We start from the raw sequence: 17,038 nt of genomic DNA, 5'->3' as shown, positions 1-17,038 counted from the left end.
GGACTTGATGGGCTGAACGGCCTCTCTGTGTGCCATAAATGACTGACTCTATGATGACATCACTGCAGGAGTTCCTCAGGGTAGTGTCCTAGGCCCAACCATCTGCAGCTGCTTCATCAATGACCTTCCCTCTGTCATTATGTCAGAAGTGGGGATGTTCGCTGATGATTGCACAGTGTTTAGAACCATTCGCAACTCCTCAGATACTGAAGCAGTCTGTGCCTGCATGCAGCAAGACCTGGACAACATTCAGGCTTGATAAGTGGCAAGTAATATTTGCACCACACAAGTGCCAGGCAATGACCATCGCCAACAGGAGAGAATCTAACCATCTCCCCTTGACATTCAACGGCATTACCATCGCAGAATCCCCCACCCATTGACCAGAAGGTTAAATGGACCAGTGATATAAATGCTGGGGTTACAAGAGCAGGTCAGAGCCTAGGAATTCTGTGGCGCGTAACTCACCTCCTGACTCCCCAAAACCCTCCACCATCTACAAGGCACAAATCAGGAGTGTGATGGAATGCTCTCCACTTGCCTGGATGGGTGCAGCTCCAACAACACTCAACAAGCTCAACACCATCCAGGACAATTAATGGCCACCTAAGAGAAACACAAACCAGCAGAGACACAGACTCGGAGACCAGCAGAGAAACAAACCAGCAGGGACACAGACTCAGAGACAGGCAGAGAAACAAATCAGCAGGGACACAGACTCAGAGACCGGTGAGATACTACAAACCAGCAGGGACTCAGAGACCAGCAGGGACACAGAGACACAGAGACCAGCAGGGACACAGAGACCAGCAGGGAGACAGAGGCCAGCAGGGACACAGACATGTAGAGACCAGCAGAGCCACAGTGACCAGCAGGGTCACAGAGGCACAGAGACCAGCAGGGACAAAGAGACCAGCAGAGACAGAGGCACAGTGACCAGCAGGGTCACAGACACACAGAGATGAGCAAAGAGACAGAGAACAGCAGGGACACAGAGACCAGCAGAGACAGAGACACAGTGACCAGCAGGGTCACAGACACACAGAGATGAGCAAAGAGACAGAGACCAGCAGTGACACAGACCCATTTTTTTTCTGAATGAGCTTTCCTTTCCATTTTGCCAATTAACAGGCTTGGAAGCAAAGCTGAAGTCCATGCAACTAATGGGGCAGTAACAGCATGGATATAAAGTTGGCTGAGTGACAGGAAACAAGAGTAGTTGTGAACGGTTATTTTTCGATCTGGAGGAAGGTATACAGTGGGGTTCCCCAGGGGTCAGTGTTAGTACCACAGATTTTCTTGATCTATATTAATAACCTAGACTTGGGTGTGCAGGACATAATTTCAAAATTTGCGGATGACAGAAAACTTGGAAGTATTGTGAAGTGTAAGGAGCACAGTGATAGACTTCAAGAGAACACAGAGAGGGTGGTGGAATGGGTGGACACGTGGCAGATGAAATTTAATATAGGAAAGTGGGAATTGATTCATTTTGGTAGGAAGAATGAGGAGAGGCAATATAAATGAATGGGTACAATTCTAAAAGGGGTACAGGAACAGAGGGACCTGGGGATTATATGTGCACAGATTGTTGAAGGAGGCAGGGCAGTTTGAGAAAGCAGTTAATAAAGCAGACGGATTCTTGGGCTTTATAAAGATAGGCACAGAGTACAAAAGCAAGGAAGTTATGGTGAACCTTTATAAAACACTGGTTTGGCCTCAACTGGAGTATTGTGTCCAGTTCTGGGGATCAAACTTTAGGAAGGATGTTAAGGCTTAAGAGAGGGTGCAGAAAAGATTCAGAAGAATGGTTCCAGGGATGAGGAACTTCAGTAACATGGATAGATCGGAGAAGCTGGGGCTGTTTTCCTTGGAGAAGAGAAGGTTGAGAGGAGATTTGATAGAGGTGGTCAAAATCATGAGGGGTCTGGACAGAGTAGATAGAGAGAAAATGCTGCCATTGGGTGAAGGGTCGAAAACCGAGTAAACCAATTTAAGGTGATTGGCAAAAGAAGAAATTTGGACATGAGTAAAAACTTATTTACACAGCGAGTGGTTAGGATCTGGAATGCACTGTCTGAGAGTGTGGTGGAGGCAGGTTCAGTGAGTGTTTAGGATCTGGAATGCACTGCCTGAGAGTGTGGTGGAGGCAGGTTCAGTGAGTGTTTAGGATCTGGAATGCACTGCCTGAGAGTGCGGTGGAGGCAGGTTCAGTGTGTGTTTAGGATCTGGAATGCACTGCCTGAGAGTGTGGTGGAGGCAGGTTCAGTGAGTGTTTAGGATCTGGAATGCACTGTCTGAGAGTGTGGTGGAGGCAGGTTCAGGGAGAGTTTAGGATCTAGAATGCACTGCCTGAGAGTGTGGTGGAGGCAGGTTTAGGGAGAGTTTAGGATCTGGAATGCACTGCCTGAGAGTGTGGTGGAGGCAGGTTCAGTGCGTGTTTAGGATCTGGAATGCACTGCCTGAGAGTGTGGTGGAGGCAGGTTCAGGGAGAGTTTAGGATCTGGAATGCACTGCCTGAGAGTGTGGTGGAGGCAGGTTCAATGAGTGTTTAGGATCTGGAATGCACTGTCTGAGAGTGTGGTGGAGGCAGGTTCAGTGAGTGTTTAGGATCTGGAATGCACTGCCTGAGAGTGTGGTGGAGGCAGGTTCAGTGAGTGTTCAGGATCTGGAATGCACTGCCTGAGAGTGTGGTGGAGGCAGGTTCAGTGAGTGTTTAGGATCTGGAATACACTGCCTGAGAGTGTGGTGGAGGCAGGTTCAGTGAGTGTTTAGGATCTGGAACGCACTGTCTGAGAATGTGGAGGAGGCAGGTTCAGTGAGTGTTTAGGAGCTGGAATATATTGTCTGAGAGTGTGGTGGAGGCAGGTTCAGTGGGTGTTTAGGATCTGGAATGCACTGCCTGAGAGTGTGGTGGTGGCAGGTTCAGTGAGTGTTTAGGATCTGGAATGCACAGTCTGAGAGTGTGGTGGAGGCAGGTTCAGTGAGTGTTTAGGATCTGGAATGCACTGTCTGAGAGTGTGGTGGAGGCAGGTTCAGGGAGAGTTTAGGATCTAGAATGCACTGCCTGAGAGTGTGGTGGAGGCAGGTTTAGGGAGAGTTTAGGATCTGGAATGCACTGCCTGAGAGTGTGGTGGAGGCAGGTTCAGTGCGTGTTTAGGATCTGGAATGCACTGCCTGAGAGTGTGGTGGAGGCAGGTTCAGGGAGAGTTTAGGATCTGGAATGCACTGCCTGAGAGTGTGGTGGAGGCAGGTTCAGTGAGTGTTTAGGATATGGAATGCACTGTCTGAGAGTGTGGTGGAGGCAGGTTCAGTGAGTGTTCAGGATCTGGAATGCACTGCCTGAGAGTGTGGTGGAGGCAGGTTCAGTGAGTGTTTAGGATCTGGAATACACTGCCTGAGAGTGTGGTGGAGGCAGGTTCAGTGAGTGTTTAGGATCTTGCATGCACTGTCTGAGAGTGTGGTGGAGGCAGGTTCAATGAGTGTTTAGGATCTGGAATGCACTGTCTGAGAGTGTGGTGGAGGCAGGTTCAGTGAGTGTTTAGGATATGGAATGCACTGTCTGAGAGTGTGGTGGAGGCAGGTTCAGTGAGTGTTCAGGATCTGGAATGCACTGCCTGAGAGTGTGGTGGAGGCAGGTTCAGTGAGTGTTTAGGATCTGGAATACACTGCCTGAGAGTGTGGTGGAGGCAGGTTCAGTGAGTGTTTAGGATCTTGCATGCACTGCCTGAGAGTGTGGTGGAGGCAGGGTCAGTGAGTCTTTAGGATCTGGAATGTACTGTGTGAGAGTGTGGTGGAGGCAGGTTCAGTGAGTGTTTAGGATCTGGAATGCACTGTCTGAGAGTGTGGTGGAGGCAGGTTCAGTGAGTGTTTAGGATCTGGAATATATTGTCTGAGAGTGTGGTGGAGGCAAGTTCAGTGAGTGTTTAGGATCTGGAATGCACTGTCTGAGAGTGTGGTGGAGGCAGGTTCAGTGAGTGTTTAGGATCTGGAACGCACTGTCTGAGAATGTGGAGGAGGCAGGTTCAGTGAGTGTTTAGGAGCTGGAATATAATGTCTGAGAGTGTGGTGGAGGCAGGTTCAGTGAGTGTTTAGGATCTGGAATGCACTGCCTGAGAGTGTGGTGGTGGCAGGTTCAGTGAGTGTTTAGGATCTGGAATGCACAGTCTGAGAGTGTGGTGGAGGCAGGTTCAGTGTGTGTTTAGGATCTGGAATGCACTGCCTGAGAGTGTGGTGGAGGCAGGTTCAGTGAGTGTTTAGGATCTGGAATGCACTGTCTGAGAGTGTGGTGGAGGCAGGTTCAGGGAGAGTTTAGGATCTAGAATGCACTGCCTGAGAGTGTGGTGGAGGCAGGTTTAGGGAGAGTTTAGGATCTGGAATGCACTGCCTGAGAGTGTGGTGGAGGCAGGTTCAGTGCGTGTTTAGGATCTGGAATGCACTGCCTGAGAGTGTGGTGGAGGCAGGTTCAGGGAGAGTTTAGGATCTGGAATGCACTGCCTGAGAGTGTGGTGGAGGCAGGTTCAATGAGTGTTTAGGATCTGGAATGCACTGTCTGAGAGTGTGGTGGAGGCAGGTTCAGTGAGTGTTTAGGATCTGGAATGCACTGTCTGAGAGTGTGGTGGAGGCAGGTTCAGTGAGTGTTCAGGATCTGGAATGCACTGCCTGAGAGTGTGGTGGAGGCCGGTTCAGTGAGTGTTTAGGATCTGGAATACACTGCCTGAGAGTGTGGTGGAGGCAGGTTCAGTGAGTGTTTAGGATCTTGCATGCACTGCCTGAGAGTGTGGTGGAGGCAGGGTCAGTGAGTCTTTAGGATCTGGAATGTACTGTGTGAGAGCGTGGTGGAGGCAGGTTCAGTGAGTGTTTAGGATCTGGAATGCACTGTCTGAGAGTGTGGTGGAGGCAGGTTCAGTGAGTGTTTAGGATCTGGAATATATTGTCTGAGAGTGTGGTGGAGGCAAGTTCAGTGAGTGTTTAGGATCTGGAATGCACTGTCTGAGAATGTGGAGGAGGCAGGTTCAGTGAGTGTTTAGGATCTGGAATATATTGTCTGAGAGTGTGGTGGAGGTAGGTTAAGTGAGTGTTTAGGATCTGGAATGCACTGTCTGAGAATGTGGAGGAGGCAGGTTCAGTGAGTGTTTAGGAGCTGGAATGCACTGCCTGAGAGTGTGGTGGTGGCAGGTTCAGTGAGTATTTAGGATCTGGAATGCACTGCCTGAGAGTGTGGTGGAGGCAGGTTCAGTGAGTGTTTAGGATATGGAATGCACTGTCTGAGAGTGTGGTGGAGGCAGCTTCAGTGAGTGTTTAGGATCTGGAACGCACTGTCTGAGAATGTGGAGGAGGCAGGTTCAGTGAGTGTTTAGGAGCTGGAATGCACTGCCTGAGAGTGTGGTGGTGGCAGGTTCAGTGAGTGCTTAGGATCTGGAATGCACTGTCTGAGAGTGTGGTGGAGGCAGGTTCAGTGAGTGTTTAGGATCTTGAATGCACTGCCTGAGAGTGTGGTGGAGGCAGGTTCAGTGAGTGTTTAGGATATGGAATGCACTGTCTGAGAGTGTGGTGGAGGCAGGTTCAGTGAGTGTTTAGGATCTTGCATGCACTGCCTGAGAGTGTGGTGGAGGCAGGGTCAGTGAATGTTTGGGATCTGGAATGCACTGTGTGAGAGTGTGGTGGAGGCAGGTTCAGTGAGTGTTTAGGATCTGGAATGCACTGTCTGAGAGTGTCGTGGAGGCAGGTTCAGTGAGTGTTTAGGATCTTGCATGCACTGCCTGAGAGTGTGGTGGAGGCAGGGTCAGTGAATGTTTGGGATCTGGAATGCACTGTGTGAGAGTGTGGTGGAGGCAGGTTCAGTGAGTGTTTAGGATCTGGAATGCACTGTCTGAGAGTGTCGTGGAGGCAGGTTCAGTGAGTGTTTAGGATCTGGAATACACTGTCTGAGAGTGTGGTGGAGGCAGGTTCAGGGAGTGTTTAGGATCTGGAACGCACTGCCTGAGAGTGTGGTGGAGGCAGGTTCAGGGAGAGTTTAGGATCTGGAATGCACTGCCTGAGAGTGTGGTGGAGGCAGGTTCAATGAGTGTTTAGGATCTGGAATGCACTGTCTGAGAGTGTGGTGGAGGCAGGTTCAGTGAGTGTTTAGGATCTGGAATGCACTGTCTGAGAGTGTGGTGGAGGCAGGTTCAGTGAGTGTTCAGGATCTGGAATGCACTGCCTGAGAGTGTGGTGGAGGCCGGTTCAGTGAGTGTTTAGGATCTGGAATACACTGCCTGAGAGTGTGGTGGAGGCAGGTTCAGTGAGTGTTTAGGATCTTGCATGCACTGCCTGAGAGTGTGGTGGAGGCAGGGTCAGTGAGTCTTTAGGATCTGGAATGTACTGTGTGAGAGCGTGGTGGAGGCAGGTTCAGTGAGTGTTTAGGATCTGGAATGCACTGTCTGAGAGTGTGGTGGAGGCAGGTTCAGTGAGTGTTTAGGATCTGGAATATATTGTCTGAGAGTGTGGTGGAGGCAAGTTCAGTGAGTGTTTAGGATCTGGAATGCACTGTCTGAGAATGTGGAGGAGGCAGGTTCAGTGAGTGTTTAGGATCTGGAATATATTGTCTGAGAGTGTGGTGGAGGTAGGTTAAGTGAGTGTTTAGGATCTGGAATGCACTGTCTGAGAATGTGGAGGAGGCAGGTTCAGTGAGTGTTTAGGAGCTGGAATGCACTGCCTGAGAGTGTGGTGGTGGCAGGTTCAGTGAGTATTTAGGATCTGGAATGCACTGCCTGAGAGTGTGGTGGAGGCAGGTTCAGTGAGTGTTTAGGATATGGAATGCACTGTCTGAGAGTGTGGTGGAGGCAGCTTCAGTGAGTGTTTAGGATCTGGAACGCACTGTCTGAGAATGTGGAGGAGGCAGGTTCAGTGAGTGTTTAGGAGCTGGAATGCACTGCCTGAGAGTGTGGTGGTGGCAGGTTCAGTGAGTGCTTAGGATCTGGAATGCACTGTCTGAGAGTGTGGTGGAGGCAGGTTCAGTGAGTGTTTAGGATCTTGAATGCACTGCCTGAGAGTGTGGTGGAGGCAGGTTCAGTGAGTGTTTAGGATATGGAATGCACTGTCTGAGAGTGTGGTGGAGGCAGGTTCAGTGAGTGTTTAGGATCTTGCATGCACTGCCTGAGAGTGTGGTGGAGGCAGGGTCAGTGAATGTTTGGGATCTGGAATGCACTGTGTGAGAGTGTGGTGGAGGCAGGTTCAGTGAGTGTTTAGGATCTGGAATGCACTGTCTGAGAGTGTCGTGGAGGCAGGTTCAGTGAGTGTTTAGGATCTTGCATGCACTGCCTGAGAGTGTGGTGGAGGCAGGGTCAGTGAATGTTTGGGATCTGGAATGCACTGTGTGAGAGTGTGGTGGAGGCAGGTTCAGTGAGTGTTTAGGATCTGGAATGCACTGTCTGAGAGTGTCGTGGAGGCAGGTTCAGTGAGTGTTTAGGATCTGGAATACACTGTCTGAGAGTGTGGTGGAGGCAGGTTCAGGGAGTGTTTAGGATCTGGAACGCACTGTCTGAGAGTGCGGTGGAGGCAGGTTCAGTGAGTGTTTAGGATCTGGAATGCACTGTCTGAGAGTGCGGTGGAGGCAGGTTCAGTGAGTGTTTAGGATCTGGAATGCACTGCCTGAGAGTGTGGTGGAGGCAGGTTCAGTGAGTGTTTAGGATCTGGAATGCACTGTGTGAGAGTGCAGTGGAGGCAGGTTCAGTGAGTGTTTAGGATCTGGAATGCACTGCCTGAGAGTGTGGTGGAGGCAGGTTCAGTGTGTGTTTAGGATCTGGAATGCACTGCCTGAGAGTGTGGTGGAGGCAGGTTCAGTGAATGTTTAGGATCTGGAATGCACTGTCTGAGAGAGTGGTGGAGGCAGGTTCAGGGAGAGTTTAGGATCTGGAATGCACTGCCTGAGAGTGTGGTGGAGGCAGGTTCAGGGAGAGTTTAGGATCTGGAATGCACTGCCTGAGAGTGTGGTGGAGGCAGGTTCAGGGAGAGTTTAGGATCTGGAATGCACTGCCTGAGAGTGTGGTGGAGGCAGGTTCAATGAGTGTTTAGGATCTGGAATGCACTGTCTGAGAGTGTGGTGGAGGCAGGTTCAGTGAGTGTTTAGGATCTGGAATGCACTGTCTGAGAGTGTGGTGGAGGCCGGTTCAGTGAGTGTTTAGGATCTGGAATGCACTGTCTGAGAGTGTGGTGGAGGCAGGTTCAGTGAGTGTTCAGGATCTGGAATGCACTGCCTGAGAGTGTGGTGGAGGCCGGTTCAGTGAGTGTTTAGGATCTGGAATACACTGCCTGAGAGTGTGGTGGAGGCAGGTTCAGTGAGTGTTTAGGATCTTGCATGCACTGCCTGAGAGTGTGGTGGAGGAAGGGTCAGTGAGTCTTTAGGATCTGGAATGTACTGTGTGAGAGCGTGGTGGAGGCAGGTTCAGTGAGTGTTTAGGATCTGGAATGCACTGTCTGAGAGTGTGGTGGAGGCAGGTTCAGTGAGTGTTTAGGATCTGGAATATATTGTCTGAGAGTGTGGTGGAGGCAAGTTCAGTGAGTGTTTAGGATCTGGAATGCACTGTCTGAGAATGTGGAGGAGGCAGGTTCAGTGAGTGTTTAGGATCTGGAATATATTGTCTGAGAGTGTGGTGGTGGCAGGTTAAGTGAGTGTTTAGGATCTGGAATGCACTGTCTGAGAATGTGGAGGAGGCAGGTTCAGTGAGTGTTTAGGAGCTGGAATGCACTGCCTGAGAGTGTGGTGGTGGCAGGTTCAGTGAGTATTTAGGATCTGGAATGCACTGCCTGAGAGTGTGGTGGAGGCAGGTTCAGTGAGTGTTTAGGATATGGAATGCACTGTCTGAGAGTGTGGTGGAGGCAGCTTCAGTGAGTGTTTAGGATCTGGAATGCACTGTCTGAGAATGTGGAGGAGGCAGGTTCAGTGAGTGTTTAGGAGCTGGAATGCACTGCCTGAGAGTGTGGTGGTGGCAGGTTCAGTGAGTGCTTAGGATCTGGAATGCACTGTCTGAGAGTGTGGTGGAGGCAGGTTCAGTGAGTGTTTAGGATCTTGAATGCACTGCCTGAGAGTGTGGTGGAGGCAGGTTCAGTGAGTGTTTAGGATATGGAATGCACTGTCTGAGAGTGTGGTGGAGGCAGGTTCAGTGAGTGTTTAGGATCTTGCATGCACTGCCTGAGAGTGTGGTGGAGGCAGGGTCAGTGAATGTTTGGGATCTGGAATGCACTGTGTGAGAGTGTGGTGGAGGCAGGTTCAGTGAGTGTTTAGGATCTGGAATGCACTGTCTGAGAGTGTCGTGGAGGCAGGTTCAGTGAGTGTTTAGGATCTTGCATGCACTGCCTGAGAGTGTGGTGGAGGCAGGGTCAGTGAATGTTTGGGATCTGGAATGCACTGTGTGAGAGTGTGGTGGAGGCAGGTTCAGTGAGTGTTTAGGATCTGGAATGCACTGTCTGAGAGTGTCGTGGAGGCAGGTTCAGTGAGTGTTTAGGATCTGGAATACACTGTCTGAGAGTGTGGTGGAGGCAGGTTCAGGGAGTGTTTAGGATCTGGAACGCACTGCCTGAGAGTGTGGTGGAGGCAGGTTCAGGGAGTGTTTAGGATCTGGAATACACTGTCTGAGAGTGTGGTGGAGGCAGGTTCAGGGAGTGTTTAGGATCTGGAATACACTGTCTGAGAGTGTGGTGGAGGCAGGTTCAGTGAGTGTTTAGGATCTGGAATGCACTGTCTGAGAGTGTGGTGGAGGCAGGTTCAGGGAGAGTTTAGGATCTGGAATGCACTGCCTGAGAGTGTGGTGGAGGCAGGTTCAATGAGTGTTTAGGATCTGGAATGCACTGCCTGAGAGTGTGGTGGAGGCAGGTTCAGTGAGTGCTTAGGATCTGGAATGCACTGTCTGAGAGTGTGGTGGAGGCAGGTTCAGTGAGTGTTTAGGATCTTGAATGCACTGCCTGAGAGTGTGGTGGAGGCAGGTTCAGTGAGTGTTTAGGATATGGAATGCACTGTCTGAGAGTGTGGTGGAGGCAGGGTCAGTGAATGTTTGGGATCTGGAATGCACTGTGTGAGAGTGTGGTGGAGGCAGGTTCAGTGAGTGTTTAGGATCTGGAATGCACTGTCTGAGAGTGTCGTGGAGGCAGGTTCAGTGAGTGTTTAGGATCTTGCATGCACTGCCTGAGAGTGTGGTGGAGGCAGGGTCAGTGAATGTTTGGGATCTGGAATGCACTGTGTGAGAGTGTGGTGGAGGCAGGTTCAGTGAGTGTTTAGGATCTGGAATGCACTGTCTGAGAGTGTCGTGGAGGCAGGTTCAGTGAGTGTTTAGGATCTGGAATACACTGTCTGAGAGTGTGGTGGAGGCAGGTTCAGGGAGTGTTTAGGATCTGGAACGCACTGTCTGAGAGTGCGGTGGAGGCAGGTTCAGTGAGTGTTTAGGATCTGGAATGCACTGTCTGAGAGTGCGGTGGAGGCAGGTTCAGTGAGTGTTTAGGATCTGGAATGCACTGCCTGAGAGTGTGGTGGAGGCAGGTTCAGTGAGTGTTTAGGATCTGGAATGCACTGTGTGAGAGTGCAGTGGAGGCAGGTTCAGTGAGTGTTTAGGATCTGGAATGCACTGCCTGAGAGTGTGGTGGAGGCAGGTTCAGTGTGTGTTTAGGATCTGGAATGCACTGCCTGAGAGTGTGGTGGAGGCAGGTTCAGTGAATGTTTAGGATCTGGAATGCACTGTCTGAGAGAGTGGTGGAGGCAGGTTCAGGGAGAGTTTAGGATCTGGAATGCACTGCCTGAGAGTGTGGTGGAGGCAGGTTCAGGGAGTGTTTAGGATATGGAATGCACTGTCTGAGAGTGTGGTGGAGGCAGGTTCAGTGAGTGTTTAGGATCTTGCATGCACTGCCTGAGAGTGTGGTGGAGGCAGGGTCAGTGAATGTTTGGGATCTGGAATGCACTGTGTGAGAGTGTGGTGGAGGCAGGTTCAGTGAGTGTTTAGGATCTGGAATGCACTGTCTGAGAGTGTCGTGGAGGCAGGTTCAGTGAGTGTTTAGGATCTTGCATGCACTGCCTGAGAGTGTGGTGGAGGCAGGGTCAGTGAATGTTTGGGATCTGGAATGCACTGTGTGAGAGTGTGGTGGAGGCAGGTTCAGTGAGTGTTTAGGATCTGGAATGCACTGTCTGAGAGTGTCGTGGAGGCAGGTTCAGTGAGTGTTTAGGATCTGGAATACACTGTCTGAGAGTGTGGTGGAGGCAGGTTCAGGGAGTGTTTAGGATCTGGAACGCACTGCCTGAGAGTGTGGTGGAGGCAGGTTCAGGGAGTGTTTAGGATCTGGAATACACTGTCTGAGAGTGTGGTGGAGGCAGGTTCAGGGAGTGTTTAGGATCTGGAATACACTGTCTGAGAGTGTGGTGGAGGCAGGTTCAGTGAGTGTTTAGGATCTGGAATGCACTGTCTGAGAGTGTGGTGGAGGCAGGTTCAGGGAGAGTTTAGGATCTGGAATGCACTGCCTGAGAGTGTGGTGGAGGCAGGTTCAATGAGTGTTTAGGATCTGGAATGCACTGCCTGAGAGTGTGGTGGAGGCAGGTTCAGTGAGTGCTTAGGATCTGGAATGCACTGTCTGAGAGTGTGGTGGAGGCAGGTTCAGTGAGTGTTTAGGATCTTGAATGCACTGCCTGAGAGTGTGGTGGAGGCAGGTTCAGTGAGTGTTTAGGATATGGAATGCACTGTCTGAGAGTGTGGTGGAGGCAGGTTCAGTGAGTGTTTAGGATCTTGCATGCACTGCCTGAGAGTGTGGTGGAGGCAGGGTCAGTGAATGTTTGGGATCTGGAATGCACTGTGTGAGAGTGTGGTGGAGGCAGGTTCAGTGAGTGTTTAGGATCTGGAATGCACTGTCTGAGAGTGTCGTGGAGGCAGGTTCAGTGAGTGTTTAGGATCTTGCATGCACTGCCTGAGAGTGTGGTGGAGGCAGGGTCAGTGAATGTTTGGGATCTGGAATGCACTGTGTGAGAGTGTGGTGGAGGCAGGTTCAGTGAGTGTTTAGGATCTGGAATGCACTGTCTGAGAGTGTCGTGGAGGCAGGTTCAGTGAGTGTTTAGGATCTGGAATACACTGTCTGAGAGTGTGGTGGAGGCAGGTTCAGGGAGTGTTTAGGATCTGGAACGCACTGTCTGAGAGTGCGGTGGAGGCAGGTTCAGTGAGTGTTTAGGATCTGGAATGCACTGTCTGAGAGTGCGGTGGAGGCAGGTTCAGTGAGTGTTTAGGATCTGGAATGCACTGCCTGAGAGTGTGGTGGAGGCAGGTTCAGTGAGTGTTTAGGATCTGGAATGCACTGTGTGAGAGTGCAGTGGAGGCAGGTTCAGTGAGTGTTTAGGATCTGGAATGCACTGCCTGAGAGTGTGGTGGAGGCAGGTTCAGTGTGTGTTTAGGATCTGGAATGCACTGCCTGAGAGTGTGGTGGAGGCAGGTTCAGTGAATGTTTAGGATCTGGAATGCACTGTCTGAGAGAGTGGTGGAGGCAGGTTCAGGGAGAGTTTAGGATCTGGAATGCACTGCCTGAGAGTGTGGTGGAGGCAGGTTCAGGGAGAGTTTAGGATCTGGAATGCACTGCCTGAGAGTGTGGTGGAGGCAGGTTCAGGGAGAGTTTAGGATCTGGAATGCACTGCCTGAGAGTGTGGTGGAGGCAGGTTCAATGAGTGTTTAGGATCTGGAATGCACTGTCTGAGAGTGCGGTGGAGGCAGGTTCAGTGAGTGTTTAGGATCTGGAATGCACTGTCTGAGAGTGTGGTGGAGGCCGGTTCAGTGAGTGTTTAGGATCTGGAATGCACTGTCTGAGAGTGTGGTGGAGGCAGGTTCAGTGAGTGTTCAGGATCTGGAATGCACTGCCTGAGAGTGTGGTGGAGGCCGGTTCAGTGAGTGTTTAGGATCTGGAATACACTGCCTGAGAGTGTGGTGGAGGCAGGTTCAGTGAGTGTTTAGGATCTTGCATGCACTGCCTGAGAGTGTGGTGGAGGAAGGGTCAGTGAGTCTTTAGGATCTGGAATGTACTGTGTGAGAGCGTGGTGGAGGCAGGTTCAGTGAGTGTTTAGGATCTGGAATGCACTGTCTGAGAGTGTGGTGGAGGCAGGTTCAGTGAGTGTTTAGGATCTGGAATATATTGTCTGAGAGTGTGGTGGAGGCAAGTTCAGTGAGTGTTTAGGATCTGGAATGCACTGTCTGAGAATGTGGAGGAGGCAGGTTCAGTGAGTGTTTAGGATCTGGAATATATTGTCTGAGAGTGTGGTGGAGGTAGGTTAAGTGAGTGTTTAGGATCTGGAATGCACTGTCTGAGAATGTGGAGGAGGCAGGTTCAGTGAGTGTTTAGGAGCTGGAATGCACTGCCTGAGAGTGTGGTGGTGGCAGGTTCAGTGAGTATTTAGGATCTGGAATGCACTGCCTGAGAGTGTGGTGGAGGCAGGTTCAGTGAGTGTTTAGGATATGGAATGCACTGTCTGAGAGTGTGGTGGAGGCAGCTTCAGTGAGTGTTTAGGATCTGGAACGCACTGTCTGAGAATGTGGAGGAGGCAGGTTCAGTGAGTGTTTAGGAGCTGGAATGCACTGCCTGAGAGTGTGGTGGTGGCAGGTTCAGTGAGTGCTTAGGATCTGGAATGCACTGTCTGAGAGTGTGGTGGAGGCAGGTTCAGTGAGTGTTTAGGATCTTGAATGCACTGCCTGAGAGTGTGGTGGAGGCAGGTTCAGTGAGTGTTTAGGATATGGAATGCACTGTCTGAGAGTGTGGTGGAGGCAGGTTCAGTGAGTGTTTAGGATCTTGCATGCACTGCCTGAGAGTGTGGTGGAGGCAGGGTCAGTGAATGTTTGGGATCTGGAATGCACTGTGTGAGAGTGTGGTGGAGGCAGGTTCAGTGAGTGTTTAGGATCTGGAATGCACTGTCTGAGAGTGTCGTGGAGGCAGGTTCAGTGAGTGTTTAGGATCTTGCATGCACTGCCTGAGAGTGTGGTGGAGGCAGGGTCAGTGAATGTTTGGGATCTGGAATGCACTGTGTGAGAGTGTGGTGGAGGCAGGTTCAGTGAGTGTTTAGGATCTGGAATGCACTGTCTGAGAGTGTCGTGGAGGCAGGTTCAGTGAGTGTTTAGGATCTGGAATACACTGTCTGAGAGTGTGGTGGAGGCAGGTTCAGGGAGTGTTTAGGATCTGGAACGCACTGCCTGAGAGTGTGGTGGAGGCAGGTTCAGGGAGAGTTTAGGATCTGGAATGCACTGCCTGAGAGTGTGGTGGAGGCAGGTTCAATGAGTGTTTAGGATCTGGAATGCACTGTCTGAGAGTGTGGTGGAGGCAGGTTCAGTGAGTGTTTAGGATCTGGAATGCACTGTCTGAGAGTGTGGTGGAGGCAGGTTCAGTGAGTGTTCAGGATCTGGAATGCACTGCCTGAGAGTGTGGTGGAGGCCGGTTCAGTGAGTGTTTAGGATCTGGAATACACTGCCTGAGAGTGTGGTGGAGGCAGGTTCAGTGAGTGTTTAGGATCTTGCATGCACTGCCTGAGAGTGTGGTGGAGGCAGGGTCAGTGAGTCTTTAGGATCTGGAATGTACTGTGTGAGAGCGTGGTGGAGGCAGGTTCAGTGAGTGTTTAGGATCTGGAATGCACTGTCTGAGAGTGTGGTGGAGGCAGGTTCAGTGAGTGTTTAGGATCTGGAATATATTGTCTGAGAGTGTGGTGGAGGCAAGTTCAGTGAGTGTTTAGGATCTGGAATGCACTGTCTGAGAATGTGGAGGAGGCAGGTTCAGTGAGTGTTTAGGATCTGGAATATATTGTCTGAGAGTGTGGTGGAGGTAGGTTAAGTGAGTGTTTAGGATCTGGAATGCACTGTCTGAGAATGTGGAGGAGGCAGGTTCAGTGAGTGTTTAGGAGCTGGAATGCACTGCCTGAGAGTGTGGTGGTGGCAGGTTCAGTGAGTATTTAGGATCTGGAATGCACTGCCTGAGAGTGTGGTGGAGGCAGGTACAGTGAGTGTTTAGGATATGGAATGCACTGTCTGAGAGTGTGGTGGAGGCAGCTTCAGTGAGTGTTTAGGATCTGGAACGCACTGTCTGAGAATGTGGAGGAGGCAGGTTCAGTGAGTGTTTAGGAGCTGGAATGCACTGCCTGAGAGTGTGGTGGTGGCAGGTTCAGTGAGTGCTTAGGATCTGGAATGCACTGTCTGAGAGTGTGGTGGAGGCAGGTTCAGTGAGTGTTTAGGATCTTGAATGCACTGCCTGAGAGTGTGGTGGAGGCAGGTTCAGTGAGTGTTTAGGATATGGAATGCACTGTCTGAGAGTGTGGTGGAGGCAGGTTCAGTGAGTGTTTAGGATCTTGCATGCACTGCCTGAGAGTGTGGTGGAGGCAGGGTCAGTGAATGTTTGGGATCTGGAATGCACTGTGTGAGAGTGTGGTGGAGGCAGGTTCAGTGAGTGTTTAGGATCTGGAATGCACTGTCTGAGAGTGTCGTGGAGGCAGGTTCAGTGAGTGTTTAGGATCTTGCATGCACTGCCTGAGAGTGTGGTGGAGGCAGGGTCAGTGAATGTTTGGGATCTGGAATGCACTGTGTGAGAGTGTGGTGGAGGCAGGTTCAGTGAGTGTTTAGGATCTGGAATGCACTGTCTGAGAGTGTCGTGGAGGCAGGTTCAGTGAGTGTTTAGGATCTGGAATACACTGTCTGAGAGTGTGGTGGAGGCAGGTTCAGGGAGTGTTTAGGATCTGGAACGCACTGTCTGAGAGTGCGGTGGAGGCAGGTTCAGTGAGTGTTTAGGATCTGGAATGCACTGTCTGAGAGTGCGGTGGAGGCAGGTTCAGTGAGTGTTTAGGATCTGGAATGCACTGCCTGAGAGTGTGGTGGAGGCAGGTTCAGTGAGTGTTTAGGATCTGGAATGCACTGTGTGAGAGTGCAGTGGAGGCAGGTTCAGTGAGTGTTTAGGATCTGGAATGCACTGCCTGAGAGTGTGGTGGAGGCAGGTTCAGTGTGTGTTTAGGATCTGGAATGCACTGCCTGAGAGTGTGGTGGAGGCAGGTTCAGTGAATGTTTAGGATCTGGAATGCACTGTCTGAGAGAGTGGTGGAGGCAGGTTCAGGGAGAGTTTAGGATCCAGAATGCACTGCCTGAGAGTGTGGTGGAGGCAGGTTTAGGGAGAGTTTAGGATCTGGAATGCACTGCCTGAGAGCGTGGTGGAGGCAGGTTCAGTGAGTGTTTAGGATCTGGAATACAGTGCCTGAGAGTGTGGTGGAGGCAGGTTCAGTGAGTGTTTAGGATCTGGAATGCACTGCCTGAGAGTGTGGTGGAGGCAGGTTCAGTGAGTGTTTAGGATCTGGAATGCAATGCCTGAGAGTGTGGTGGAGGCAGGTTCAGTGAGTGTTTAGGATCTGGAATGCACTGTGTGAGAGTGCAGAGGAGGCAGGTTCAGTGAGTGTTTAGGATCTGGAATGCACTGCCTGAGAGTGTGGTGGAGGCAGGTTCAGTGTGTGTTTAGGATCTGGAATGCACTGCCTGAGAGTGTGGTGGAGGCAGGTTCAGTGAATGTTTAGGATCTGGAATGCACTGTCTGAGAGAGTGGTGGAGGCAGGTTCAGGGAGAGTTTAGGATCTGGAATGCACTGCCTGAGAGTGTGGTGGAGGCAGGTTCAGGGAGAGTTTAGGATCTGGAATGCACTGCCTGAGAGTGTGGTGGAGGCAGGTTCAGGGAGAGTTTAGGATCTGGAATGCACTGCCTGAGAGTGTGGTGGAGGCAGGTTCAATGAGTGTTTAGGATCTGGAATGCACTGTCTGAGAGTGTGGTGGAGGCAGGTTCAGTGAGTGTTTAGGATCTGGAATGCACTGTCTGAGAGTGTGGTGGAGGCCGGTTCAGTGAGTGTTTAGGATCTGGAATGCACTGTCTGAGAGTGTGGTGGAGGCAGGTTCAGTGAGTGTTCAGGATCTGGAATGCACTGCCTGAGAGTGTGGTGGAGGCCGGTTCAGTGAGTGTTTAGGATCTGGAATACACTGCCTGAGAGTGTGGTGGAGGCAGGTTCAGTGAGTGTTTAGGATCTTGCATGCACTGCC

This window comes from Heterodontus francisci, chromosome 2 (assembly GCF_036365525.1).
Source record: "Heterodontus francisci isolate sHetFra1 chromosome 2, sHetFra1.hap1, whole genome shotgun sequence".
Lineage (NCBI taxonomy): Eukaryota > Metazoa > Chordata > Chondrichthyes > Heterodontiformes > Heterodontidae > Heterodontus > Heterodontus francisci.
This window is presented reverse-complemented; position numbering follows the sequence as displayed.